At 46.8% G+C, this 13,701-nt stretch overlaps 1 long non-coding RNA gene across 1 annotated transcript in view; it reads left to right on the forward strand.

The window, feature by feature from the left end:
* Positions 1 to 7,666: 7,666 nt before the first annotated feature.
* The window catches only part of LOC144781772 (uncharacterized), a 104,992-nt gene continuing 98,957 nt past the window's right edge, over positions 7,667 to 13,701 (forward strand). The window contains exon 1 of the long non-coding RNA XR_013601066.1: positions 7,667 to 7,748. This is a non-coding gene — a long non-coding RNA (uncharacterized LOC144781772). The remainder of the gene's footprint in view (positions 7,749 to 13,701) is intronic.

The following is a 13,701-nucleotide window of genomic DNA, read 5'->3' on the forward strand; positions in this document are numbered from 1 at the left end:
CTGTTAAGACCATTTCTAACACTGTTAAATCTTGACATATAATACTGTTCGCGTTTTTTCCTCTTTTGGGTAAGATCTCCACCACGGGCATTAATCATCACAGTCTCTAAGCAGCACCATTTAAAGTCACTAATTGTATGGTTAGCTGCCTTCCAATGGTCTGTCAGTGGTGCTCCTTTTTTGCAATTTCTGATTGCTGATTTGTGCTCGTTCATACGAATACCCACTTCACGAGATGTCTCACCTATATAGATAAGATCACATGGGCACCTAATTAAATTTTCTTTCTTTCTTTACTAATCCTGCATGAACAGCTCCGAATAATGTTATCCTGCGGTCCTGGTAGGGTATCACTCGATCACCCTCCCTGGCAACACAAGCAAAATGTATGTTTCAAGCACTCAATAGATAGGAATATTTTGCTGGATATTTCTTAGGTAATGAAGTGCCACTGTGTGAAGCAGTGACAGCAACCATAATGTCTTCATCCACCCTCGTGTGTGAATGAGTAATTGCAGCTCCAACAGCAGTCTGAACTGCCGCTTCATCAGCCAGTGAATTTCCTGCAACATGTATTCCTACACTCTGATGACTCAGTGTATGAATTACATGAGCCCTTGGCAAGCAATCTTAAAGATGGGCCACTTTTCCGCAAAAATATTTTATGCTTGATAGTATTTCCTTTAGAATTTCTGAAATCCATTTGGGTGCCGATAATGTAAGTTTCCATTAAAAGACTGGACACAGTAATACGAATCTCACATTATGAGTATAAGGAATTCAGGATCAGTATTTTCTAGTGCCAGAATTAAAGCTTTCAATTTAGCCAGCTGAGTGGTATAATCGCTGAAGGAGGCTGGAACTCACGATTTATCATGACACCGTATATCACTGCACTTCCAGCTGAGTATTGTTGTTTAGTGCCAAGTGAGGGCTGAGCTGAACCATCAGTATATATTATCTAATCTTACTGATCAAGAGGCAAAACTTCGCTGGGCACAGGGAATTCTCGTTCATATTGGAGAAATTCTTGTGTTTGCAAGGTGAGATCAAAGACAGTCAACATCAATAGCTAATATTAACGTGGTCCATTGTATACATCTTGGATATAAGTATTTTGCGTTAGGAACGCTTGCCTTCTTAATCTTCATAAGCTCTATATTGCCCTGGTGCTGAAGCTGAAGTGTAGGTGTGAACTTCCTGTGAAGTTGCATTGACTGCAGCAAAGTTAACCCAAGGACAAAATACCTTGCATTTATATGCTTTGTAGGCCTCAACCACAAAAGTTAAATCTCCACCCCTAACAGTGAGCCGTTCTGCCAGTAATAGTGCTGTTTAAGAAAGAGAGAGGAACCCCTTAGTACAGTCAAGGGAAATGAGGTTATCCAACCAGTGAAAGAATTTGTTCCCTTGAGAATAATTACAACAAAGACCCTCGCCCAAGTTTCTTATAGAAGAAGAGAGAGTAGAATATCATCTCTGCTGTCTTATGCCTAAAAATATACAATACAGGATTGTTTCCGAGAACCCTCCTAATATAGACATCTGAACAACAAGTGTGCCAATTCGTCGCCTCACAGAGAACAGCAACATCTCTTAGGATACAAATTAATAGGTAAGAAAGCCCCCTAGAAATCCTAGTAATTCAGATACAAGTCACCACAGGGAACTTAACCCAACACTGTACCCTAGGATGACAATGGGCACAGAATCAATGTTTAACCACGCTGCATAGAACAGGGATGAAGACCGTTGTATAGAATATATGTTGATAAATTGATGTAGCGATGGTAAGAATACGGGGTATAGCAGTTGATAGGACGACTGTAGAGATACAAATATACCTATATACTCTGTATAAGAAAATGTTGATGTGTCCCCTTAGAAAGAACACCGTCTATGATGCTTATTAATGATGTTTTATTTAGGAAATGAACAATGCTATATAGATTATATCGTTTATAAATGTATAATTGTATGTACATTTATTGTAGGGAAATTGTACAGACCCTTCATTTCGACAGACAACAAAAGAATGTCTTGATAAAGGTGGACTCCATTTACTCCAAACCACCGAAACGCGTCGACGCTATCGTTCAGTACAATTAAACATTGGTGTGCCGAATACCAAGGCCATTGGTCTATAATCCACTACTTTTAGATTTGGGGGTCTGTAGTTGGCACAGGTAGGTACTTGTGACAAATAGGGACCCTTGCCTCCAGACAGGGTAAGGGGGTACACTCCTAAAATAACCCCTGCTCACCCCCTTGGTAGCTTGGCACAGGCAGACAGGCTTATCTCAGAGGCATGTGTAAAGCCTTTGTGAACATATACAGTAATCAAGTGACAACACTACAGATGGACACCGCACAGGTTTTATATAAAAAAGAAGTCTTTTTTATATAGACTTATCACAAGACCACAAACAACAAAAATCCACAATACTGTACTCAAAATGGTAGAATTGGATTAGGTCTCTTTAGATCTTAAAATGCGACACTTTGAGTCAATGTACCTTAAGATGTGACATGCAGGGCAACAAAAGTGTTGCAGGAAAGGTGATGCGGTAGTCCCTGTCCCGCAAGGACGTTGATGCGTTGAAGATCGGGTGCAAAGAAACAAAGATGGGGTCTTCTTCTTGATACAGCGCGCTTCTCTGATGTTGCGAGATGTCTCGACTCGATGCGTCAGCTGCAGCGGAGACACCCTTGTTCAGAGATGCAACAACAGCGTCTTTGGCGGCAACACTCTTCTCCCTCGATGCGAGACGCTGCTGCTCGATGTGACAGCTGCAGCGGCGACACCCTTGTTCAGAGATGCGACAACAGCAGCTTCACGCTTCTCCGTGGTTGCGAGGCACTTCTGCGGGGCAATGCGTCAGCTACAGCGGCAACATCCTTTTTCAGAAATGCGACAGCAGAGGCTGCGATGGCGACACGCTTCTTTGGTGTTGCAAGATGTTTCTTGTGATGCGGTGCAATGTGTCAGCTACGACGGCAACACGCTTCTTCTTCATGAGTCGTGCTTCCAGCTCCGAACAACACCCAGCCCCTCAGAAGGCCCAAAACAGCAGCAGACACTTCAAAAGAACTCTTGGGGAGCTGGTGGTTGAAGTCTGTTGTCCCTGAGACTTCAGCAGGAGGCAAGCTCTTTTCTCAAGCCCTTGGAGATCCTTACAAGTTGATGAAAGTACACAAAGTTCCTTTCTCCTTTCTTTGGCAGTCAGGTAACCACTACAGGCCAATCCCCCAAGCAGCACTACAGCTTAGGGATAATCTCTCCTCAGTTTCTTCTGGTTCCACTCCTAAGCAGAGGTTTCTTCTTGTAGTCCAAAAGTGATCTAATTCTCTGGGGATTGGGACCCCTCTTTTATACCCAGTTTCTCTTTGTTCTCTGAAGACCGAGAGGCCTTTGCCTAGTCCCAACCAGTTCTGGTCAGTCCTGGAGCACTCTGTTGACATGGCTCCTTCTTTCCTTTCACAGTGCATGGCAGAGTCATCAGACACCCCACAGGAGGTGGAGCCAGCATTGTGGAGGAGAAGGCACAGCCCTGGAGCACTCTGTTGACATGACTCCTTCTTTCCTTTCACAGTGCAGGGCAAAGACATTAGACACACCATAGGAGGTAGAGCCAGCATTGTGGAGGGAAAACACAGCCCTATTCAGGTCCCAGGTGCAACTCCTCCCTCCCATCTAGATGCAGATCTCCCTATTCACCACTGGGCTGACTCACCTTGTCTCCTGGAATCCCCCAGCCCCTGCCCCGTCTCCTGGAATTCCCCAGCCCCTGTCACTCAAAGTCCAGACAAGGAATACACAACCCAGCAGAGGCAGGCTTGGAGAGTTAGACAAGAAAATGCCTACTTTCTAAAAGTGGTATTTTCAAACACAGAATGTTAAAATCAACTTCACTAAAAGATGTATTTTTCATTTTGAGTTCGGGCAAACTAAACTCGAATTTCTACCATGTTCCCTGAGTCAGTTAGGATTATAAAATTGAATAATCTAACTGCTCATTCTGGCCTATGGGAAATAGGTAGCCTTGCAATAGTGAAAAACGAAAATGGATGCAATTCACTATTAGGACATGTCACACACATCAGGGATTGTCCTACCTTATACTTACACTGCACCCTGCCTTTGGGCCTACCATAGGGTAGTTTGATATGAAGAAAAGGGAAGGTTTAGAGACTGGCAAGTGGGTGCACTTGCCCAGTCAACATGGCAGTACCAGACTGCACACAGTCTCTGCAATGGCAGACCTGAGACACACTTTTACAGGCTGCTTCTGAGGGTGGCACAACCAGTGCTGCAAGCCCACCAGCAACACTTGATTCACAAGCCCTGGGCACACGCAGTGCACTGTACTATGGTCAGACAAGTAACCCAAATAAGCCAATCATAGAGTCACTAATCCATATATCAATTTACAATAGGGAGAGCATATGCACTTTAGCACTGATCAGCAGTGGTAAAGTGCCCAGAGTCCTACAAACAACAAAAACAGGTCAGACAAAATACAGGAGGAAGGCAAAAAGTTCAGGGATGACCCTTCAAAAAGGGGCAAGTCCAACAACTACCAAACACTATCTGCCCCATTTTCTCGAACTTTCAGGTTCCTGCTTTCTGTTTGTGACTGCCACCTTTTTCTTTCTTCGTCTTTCTGGTCTGTGTGTTTTTCCCTATCTTTCACTTTGTAAATATCTGATACAGGAAAAATAAGTGTTGGTCCCCCCCTACCGGCAACCACCGGCTCAAATTAAGCACTGCAGTGTTGTCGCAAAGCCCCCGCTTTAGCGGTTATAGCGGGTGGGATTTTTAATGGCCTCTTCTGTCTGCAACTCAGCAGACAAAGGCTCATAATTATTGCTGGACTACAGCATCCATAGAAGAGCAGCAGAAGCGAGGAAAAACTATAGCTGGGTAAATAGAACAGGAAAGGAAAGAGAGGAGTATAGGAAGGGCGAAGAGAAAGAAGTATGGATGAATGATTATGTGGATGAATGAGTGGATGAAAGGATGAGTGAGTGATAGGTGGATGGACAGGTGAAAGGATGGTACAGTAAAGGGATGGGTAGATAGATGAGTGAGTGAATGGATAGATAGATGGATGGACAGGTGAAAGGATGGCAAAGGGAGAGATGGATGAGTGAATGGATAGGAGGATGGACAGGTGAAAGGATGGCAGAGTAAAGGGATTGATATGTGGATGGACAGGTGAATTGATGGATGAGTGAGTGAAAGGTCGGTGAATGGATGGCAGAGTGGATGGATGGATATCAAAGTGAAGGATCCTTGTCAGAGTTAATGGTTGGATGATAAAGTGAATGAATGGATGGTTGGGTAGCAGAGTGGATGGATTGATGGCTGAATGGCTGAGTGGATGGATGAGTTGATGAATGGATGGATGGCAGAGTGAATGGATGAAGGATGGATGAGTGGATGACAGAGTGGATGGATGGAACGGGTGGCAGAGTTGGTTGATGGATGGCAGAATGGATGAATGGATGGTTGGCAGAGTGGATGGATTGATAGATGCATGGCAGAGTGGATGGCAGAATTGATGGATGGATGGATGGATAGTTGGATCGATGGATGGACGGAAGGGACATGGAAGCAGTTCTATAGTGGGATTGGCTCACTTGCTTGTTGGCATGAGTGCTTTAGTTCAAAGCGGGCTATTTTAATTGTCTTGCTACTCCCTTGGAAAGGATAGCCATCTAGTAGCGGAACTGGACAATGCCAATCAAGAAACCTACGATCTATCCCGGCATCCCTATTTGACCAAGCTGCGTGATCTCAGACAATTACTTTATTTCATTGGCCTCTTTTTCCTTCCTTACATGTGAGAACACCTCGAATTGCATAATTTCAAGATATGCAATGTACAAAACTTGTATTGGGTTTAGTTTAGCACCCTAAAATATTGCTTCATCTATACCAACCAAGGCACCTTTTAGGGGACATCAGTTAACTTACTTAACTACACCTTCGGGTAAAGTCCGCGCTATATAAAAACGCATAAATAAATAAATTAATTAATTAATGTGGTATCGTGATTAGGGCATTGTGGGAGAGGGTGGTATTTTTAAATGTAATATTCAGAAACTATACCTGCTAATAAATTCCGGCCAGTGCATTGATACAATCTAAGGTGAAAAGCTTAAATATATAAATATTTTTTTGCGGAAGGACGTTTGTTGAATGATTTACAAGACAAATATTTTGATGGCTCAGCTCGTGCTCTGCCTGGTACAGCCATACTAGATCCTTGGCTCCGCTCTTACTCTCTTCCTACAAATTTGCCCACCTGTAGAAAGAACTTGCTGGAAGTATTAAGAGGGAAGGACCAATGGACAAGAGGGGGGTGTTAGCAAAACGGGAGGACCAAACGGAAGCAAGGTAACGCAAATTATAACAAAAACATATTACAAAGTGATATTTGCATGACATCCCATCACTACCCGAGCTAGGATGAGTGTTCATTAATTAAGGAATCGCATTGTTGCACACATTATGCAGAAGATTAATGACACGCACTTATCCATGATAGAGCGTCCTAGGAGGCAGACGCTTTCAGTATGGGCGGTATTCCCAACCAATTGCGAAGCTTGACTCTATAACTGTCTACACGCATGAACTGAGGCATTCCCGCGCTCTCCCTGAGGTGTGCCCAAATATTGACATGCTGCCACAGCCTGCTAATAACGCCAACATTGGAGGCAACATCTCTCGCCTCTGATTTAATTTTCTGTTGTCAAACGTTGATCTAAACTGTGAAAGGAACGGCGGTGAGCAGGGAATTTGAGGCAGCCGAGAGAGATAGGCACGCGCGTGGAAAAGGGGAGAAAAGCGGAAGAGGTGGAAGGTAGTGTTCGTCCATTAATATGCTACGTTTGAAAATGGGAATATTAAATTAGCACAGACTAGTTTACATGTTTTATAGACTTTTTTGTGTTAAGCAGCCATTTTGTGTTTAGCCATTTTGGATGTCGAGTCGACCTCTTTTAGTTTGACAGTGAGCCAATTCAAAGTTCCTATGTGAAGACGAAACATAGTCACAATAAATAAGCGATACAGTAACTCGGGAAATAGGTCCTGTGGTCCAAACTTTACCGCTTCAAAAAAAAAAATGTATTAATCAGCTCTTCATATTTAAAATAACTGGCTTTAGCTCTGGTGGCGCTTGGTGTGGCAGTCTTTATTATTACCCCCCCTCCCTTCCAGTGACGCCCTTCTCCACATATTCCCACCCTACCAGTTTCCCTCATCTCTCCATTGACCCTCACTCACATGTATTTCATTTGTTTTAGAACGCTACTCTTACCAGTGTAGGGTGTTAGAGCACTATGAAAATGAATGAAGCAATAAATGAATCACAAAATCAGGATTTACACCCTAGCAGCTTTTTGGGGTAGGCTTTACCAATCAGAATTAGTTTCTACCAAAACAAACCCTTTTTAGCAACATTGTGCTAACGAAAGACTACCAAGGCTGCTCGGGGGGCCACATAAGGGACCGTCAAACAGGGCGGCCGCCTTAGTGCCACAGGAAGGCACAGGAGTCAGCAGACTAGGCTCCCTGGGCTAGGGACAAGGGGATCTGCTTGCCGCGTCACTTCCGGCCGTTGGGGGGGGGGCAAGGGTACAAATGCCTTCCCCCGCCCACTGTGCAGCCTCTTGACTGCTGCACGTCTCTGTGTTAAGACGTGTCTGCTGGCTTGGTCCGGGAGCTGCAAGATATTGCGGTGAGTGTGGCCACTCTTGCCGCCCCACTGGGCGGGACACCAGGCTGACCTCGCCTGGCGGGGGTTTCTTTTTCCGGACCTTAGACGGCCTAATTTATCCCGAGGCATGGCGCTCTCCGCAAACGCTGAGTCCCCATGCCGTTGGGTCTGTCTCCTCCGGTTTAATGCGGGAGGAGTGGCGGCTAGTCAGCTCCTGCAGATCAGCGGCAAGATGGGTCTTTCCCCCCCTTTGGGGCAAAACAGTGTATCAGGGGTGCGCTAAACTAATTGGTATCCACAAAACAAAACTAGCGCCAGTTTAGCTGGGCAACTGCTGCTTGAGTGTTCACCCTTGTATGAGTGTTTCTCGTCGTGCTCTGTCCTGTGCCGGACTGCATCCAAATTGTTTAATTTACTTGCAGTCCTATGTAGCGCAGACTCGACCGAAGGCAGCAGAGGGCTTTAGAGCAAGAGCAGGACAACACGTGTACTGCGGTTAGTTATAATGATTTAGCACAGCTGCCAAGGCAGAACGCTATGTGTGACATGCTCCAATTTTCAGTGCAATAATTGTGACTTTTCAGCGACTAGGGGTGGCACTTCACCATTACAACAGGGGCACGCGTGATTGGTGCAGCCTGGTCCTCTTCAGTTTGTTCGCGAAAATGGTCCCACCCATTGTGGAGGGATGGCTTCTGGTGTAGGTGCAGTGACTCCGGAAGTGAATTTTGATTAGCTTGTTGCTAGCAGTGTGGTGCCGGGAAAAAGTCAGGTCATATTTGCTCCCATTTACCCATTGAGCACCTAGTTTTGATGGTCAGCATGCCGGAGTTCACTGTGGAGAGGCACGTGATGTGTGTTCATGAGTAGTATTGCAGTGCTTGGTGTAATGGCAAATGAAAGCAAACTCTTATTATGGTTTCTGGGGCGTTTATTATTTCTAGCGTTATTGTGTTGTCTGCAGGTAAAACGCTACCTGAGATTGGATGCAAAACAAAGTCTCTTCGTTTTCCAAGTAAAGAATGGATTAGCCTATTTGGAGTGATAGTAGGGGGTGTTGTGGCCAGTGTTTTGTGCGTTTGTGTATTCCAGTACAAGGTGTACTTCAGGCCACAGGCTTAGAATCATGCTAGTACTTTGATAGGGAGGGTAGATATAGTTTATTGGTGTCAGACCACTGACAGGAAACCACTAACCTGCCAAGATGGGTACAGGGGGAGCGAGGAATGATGCCAAGTAACCCTGTCCCCAATATGGAGCAGCCCTTGAGGATATGATTGTCACTCAACAGGTAACTCCATAACAGGGGAAAGGGAAAAAAGGGATAAAAGAAACAATAAAGGTGCAGCTGCGAAATCACACTCAGGGAGAAGGCACGTGGGCCTAGATCTCAGTCCAATCCTGGTACTCCAGCTGTCTAACCCTGTATTCCCTACAGTGAAACATAAACACAACATGCATGTATACCAACAACAGCCAGTATTTAGGGTACTGTTAGACCTGGCATCATTGGCATGAGTCTCTCCTCCCTTTTTTCTGTTTGCCTCCTCTGTTTACGATGTTTTTGCTGGTATATGCTTTGGGCACTGTGCCACTGCTGATCAGTGCCATAGTGCAAGTGCTCCCTATGTGAAATTGCTGTATTGATTGACTTCCATGTTTGGCTTATTTGGTTTACTATCAGTCCCTAGTAGAGTGCACCAGGAGTGCCAGGGCTTGTAAATACAAATGCTGCTAGTGGGCCTGCAGCACATGTTGTGCCACCCACAAGAGCGGCCTAGTAAAAGTATGTCTGAAGGTCTGCCATTGCCAGACCACGTGCAGTCTGACTGTCACGAGGACTGCGCAAGTACACCTACTTGCCAGTCCCTAAACCTTCCCTTAACTTCATGTTAGTCACCCCTATGGTAGGCCCACGGGCAGGGTGCATTGTAAGCATAAGGTAGGACAAGCCTGACAAGGTTGGCATGTCCTAATAGTGAATTACATCCATAGTCGTTTTTCACTATTGTAAGGTAGCCTGCTCTCCATCAGTTAGAATGGGCTGCCAGGATTATTAATGTTATAATCCTAGCGGGCTCGGGGAGCATGGTGCAATGTCGAGTTTGGTATCCCTGAACTCAGGGTTTAATAACGCATCCGTTTGTGTGGATGGTTTTTGGACTCTGTGTTTGAAAATAGCACTTTTAGAAAGTAGCTATTTTCTTGTCTAACTGTCTACCGGTCTCTGCTGGTTCTGGTGTGTGTGTGACAGGAGCTGGGTGGCTCCAGAGAGTCTGAATGAGTCAGTGTGGGATGAGTGGGGCATTTGCATTGAGAGTAGGGGAAGAGTAGCTCTTGATAGCCTGCCCTGCCTGATACAATGTTGGCTCCGCCCCCCTGCCAGGCGACTGATGACTCTGTGCTTGCCTGGGACTTTCCTGGCCCGCCTCCTGCCGGGCAGCTGATGGCCCTGCCCCTGCCAGTGACAATGCTGGCTCCGCTCCTGCTGAGCGGCTGAGGACTCTGCCCTGCCCAGTGAATAGGCCAGGTGCTCTGGCCTGGCAACACCCACAACAAACCCAGGATGGGGGGAAATTCCCCTGCATGGACAAAGGGATCAAAGCCAAAAAGGGGTATAAGAGAAGGACCCCTGAACCAAGAATTTAGATCACTTCTGACAAGGAAACCTGAGCCAAGGACAAGAAGCCTGCTGATCTAAGGACTGCCTACCCCTTCTGCCAAGAGTGCTGTTGTTGGGGGAATCCTGCATTGCTTCTTTATTTTTGCCAAGGAACCAGGAGAGAGGAACTTTGTGTGTACTCTCACTCTTTGCTGAGAAAATCTCCAAGGGCTGGAAGAGTGCCAGTCTCCTGTTGAAGTCACAGGGCTAAAGGACTTCATCTGCTTAAAGTGCTATTTGCTGGAGTTGTGAATCCAGCACCTCTGAAAGAATCCAGCAATCTCGACGCCGACGGACGCCGCCGAATCCAGCTCGACATCGTGAGTAACGGCTCCAGTGTCCCGCTTCCTCGACGCCGGCCGCCGGGCCCGATCGACGCCAGCAGCAACGCCAGTGAGTAGTGAGTTCGGCTCCAGCTCCAAGTGACCCCGTGTCTGCACCGCTGCTGATCGCATCGACTTCGAGCCCTCTCGACGCCGTGAGCGCTGCTCACTCTTGCAACATCGACATCGACGACGCCGTATCCTGCTTCATCCCGTGAGCGCTGCTCCCGCCTGACTTCGGTCGACGCCGCTGCAGATCGCCCCGACTCCGAGGCCCGATCGACGCCGAAGACGCGACGCCGGACATCTCGACGCCGCTGATCATCGAGTGCTTCACTTTTCCAAGGTACTGTGTTGTTGGGGTCTGTGCGACTCCGGGCTCGACGTAGCGCTCCTCGCGGTCGACGCCGAACCTTTGGATTAACTTTGCCTCGACGTCGTGTGACTCCCGTGTGGGTTACATTGTTGCCAAGAACTGTGTTTTAGAGAAGAAGAGTTGCTTTTGATACTAAAGACTTTGTGCTAAGAAGAAACCGTGCTTGAACTATTATTTTTCCTTCCAAGAGTATTTATTAAGACTGTGGTATATTTTTGTCGTTATTTGGTCTTGTGCTAAACCTTATATAAAAATACTTATTTTTATAATACTACTGTGTCGTGTCCATTTGTAGTGTATTCACTTTATTACTGTATGTGGTCATAAATGCTTAACGCACTGCCTCTGAGATAAGCCTGTCTGCTTTGCCAAGCTACCAAGGGGGTGAGCAGGGGTTATCTAAGTGTGTGATCTCCTTGCCCTGACTAGAAAAGGTGTGTCCCTATTTGTCAGAAGTGTATACCTCTGCCAACTAGAGACAGCCGCTTCTAACATTGGTGGGTCAGCGGTGGGATTTTGAACTTTGCATTTATGACCCATGTGCAGTGATTAGTGTGCGCTACATAGTGAAAGCAGACCATAGCGCAGCCACAATCTGTTTTGGTTGGATATTCTATTTTTGTTCTCCGCTTTTCCTGAAGCTTGATTTTTGAAACTGCCAGTTTTAACCATGAGTGATACCGGAGTCACTCCCCTTGTTGTTGTTGTGGAGGAATTTGATAGAGCCAAGATAGGGACATACGAAAAGAAGCAACTGCAATACTTTTGCAAGCAGTTTCAAGTTCCTACCAAAGGCATCTCCCGGAAAGGAGACTATTCCAAAGCATTGGAGGCCTGGTTAGAGGCCAGAGACCCCTCTGCCCCGGTGGTGGTACCGACAGAGGAAGGGGAGGAGGAAGTGCCCGTGACTGGGCCTGTATCCCCTCCTGGCAGCAGTGTTTCCTCCAAAGGTCTTTCCCCTGAAGAAAGAGAAGAAAGGGCGAAGGAGCGATCCTACAACGTGGAAATGGCCAAACTTAAGATAAATGGGCAGTTGGAGATAGAGAATGCAAGAGGCAGGAGAGAAGCTGATTTGGAGATCAAAAGATTAGAGTTTGAAAGAGAGAAGTTAGCTTTTGAGCGTGAGAGAATGGTGAGGGACATGGAGCTCAAAGCTAAGGAGTTAGAATTGAATCCCTCTGGTGGCAGCGTCCCATCTGTGCCTGCAGAAAGTAGGTTTTATTTTCCCAAAGATGTGATCAAAGATTTTCAGAAGAATGAGGATATTGGTCAGTGGTTTAAAGCATATGAGTTAGCATTGTTGGCCCACCGGGTCCCTGAGAAGGATTGGGGAGCGGGGTTGTGGGGTCGCTTTGTGAATGAGGGAAGAGATACCCTGTTAGACATGCCTGTTGAGAATAGGACGTCTTATGCTCATATGAAAGATGCTTTAATGTTAAGGTATGGCCTAACCCCAGAAAAGTACAGACAGGCCTTTAGAGAATGTAAGAAGTTGCCTGGTACCACGTGGGTGGAGTATGTGTCATATTTTTGCAGAGCCATGGATGGTTGGGTAAAGGGCAGCAAAGTGGAAAGTTATGATGCTCTTTATGATTTGTTTGCTTGGGAGCACTTGTCTAATAACTGTTTTCCAGAGCTGCGCCAGCACCTTATTGATAGCAAGATATCTAACCCTAGAAAACTTGCTGAAGAGGCGGACCGCTGGGTCAGTACCAGGGTCCACAAGGGTCCAGTGGGAGACTCAGCCAAAGGTGGGCAGGGTCCCCAGCAGAAGAGTGGGGGGGACAAGGGTAAACAGAAGGAGTCCCAGAAAGGGCCCCAAAGTAATCCCCAAGGGAACCAAGGGAAAGGTTCCCAGCCTCCCCCTGTGAAGAAATCAGAGGCCCCGCCAGGTAAACCTGGTCATAGGGGCCCCCTGACCTGCTTCGTTTGTAAGCAGGTAGGACACCGTTTTTATGACCCTCAGTGTCCCTTGAAGAAGTCTGGTGCACTACCCAGTGCACCACCCCGTCAGTTGGCTAGTGTAGCTCTGGGAGGGGAGGAGATGGTTGCCCATGGTGGGGAGGGTCCCGCGGAGATGTCCCTGGTCTCTCTAGGAGACATGGAATTGGTCCCTCCACCCCCTCTGCCTAGTAACACTAAGAAATATAGGCAGTGGGTGACCATTAATGGCCATAGAGTGGAAGCTCTCAGAGACACCGGAGCGAGTGTGACAGCTGTCAAGTGTCACTTGGTGTCCAGAGAGCAGGTTGTTCCCCACGCATTCTACCCTGTGATAGCTGCTGATAACTCCCAGAAAGAGTGTGAGGTAGCTCAAGTTTCCTTTGAATGGGGGGGAGTTTCAGGTACTCTTCAGGTTGCTGTGAGGCCCGCCATGCCTGTTGATTGTCTCCTGGGCAACGATTTAGAAGACTCCCCTTGGGCTAAGGTGGAGAGGGAGACACATTTGAAAATGTTGGGTGTGCCAGAGTGGGTGTGTGCAACCACTCGATCCATGACAGCAAGTAAGGGTGTTGATGGGGTTCTGGAGCCTGAAAATATGGCCCAGGACCCAGCTGTGAAGAGAAGAGGCAGGGGGCGCGGGAAACCGTCCCCCGTAGTTCCCGTGGTCCA

This window comes from Lissotriton helveticus, chromosome 9, assembly GCF_964261635.1.
Source record: "Lissotriton helveticus chromosome 9, aLisHel1.1, whole genome shotgun sequence".
Classification (NCBI taxonomy): domain Eukaryota; kingdom Metazoa; phylum Chordata; class Amphibia; order Caudata; family Salamandridae; genus Lissotriton; species Lissotriton helveticus.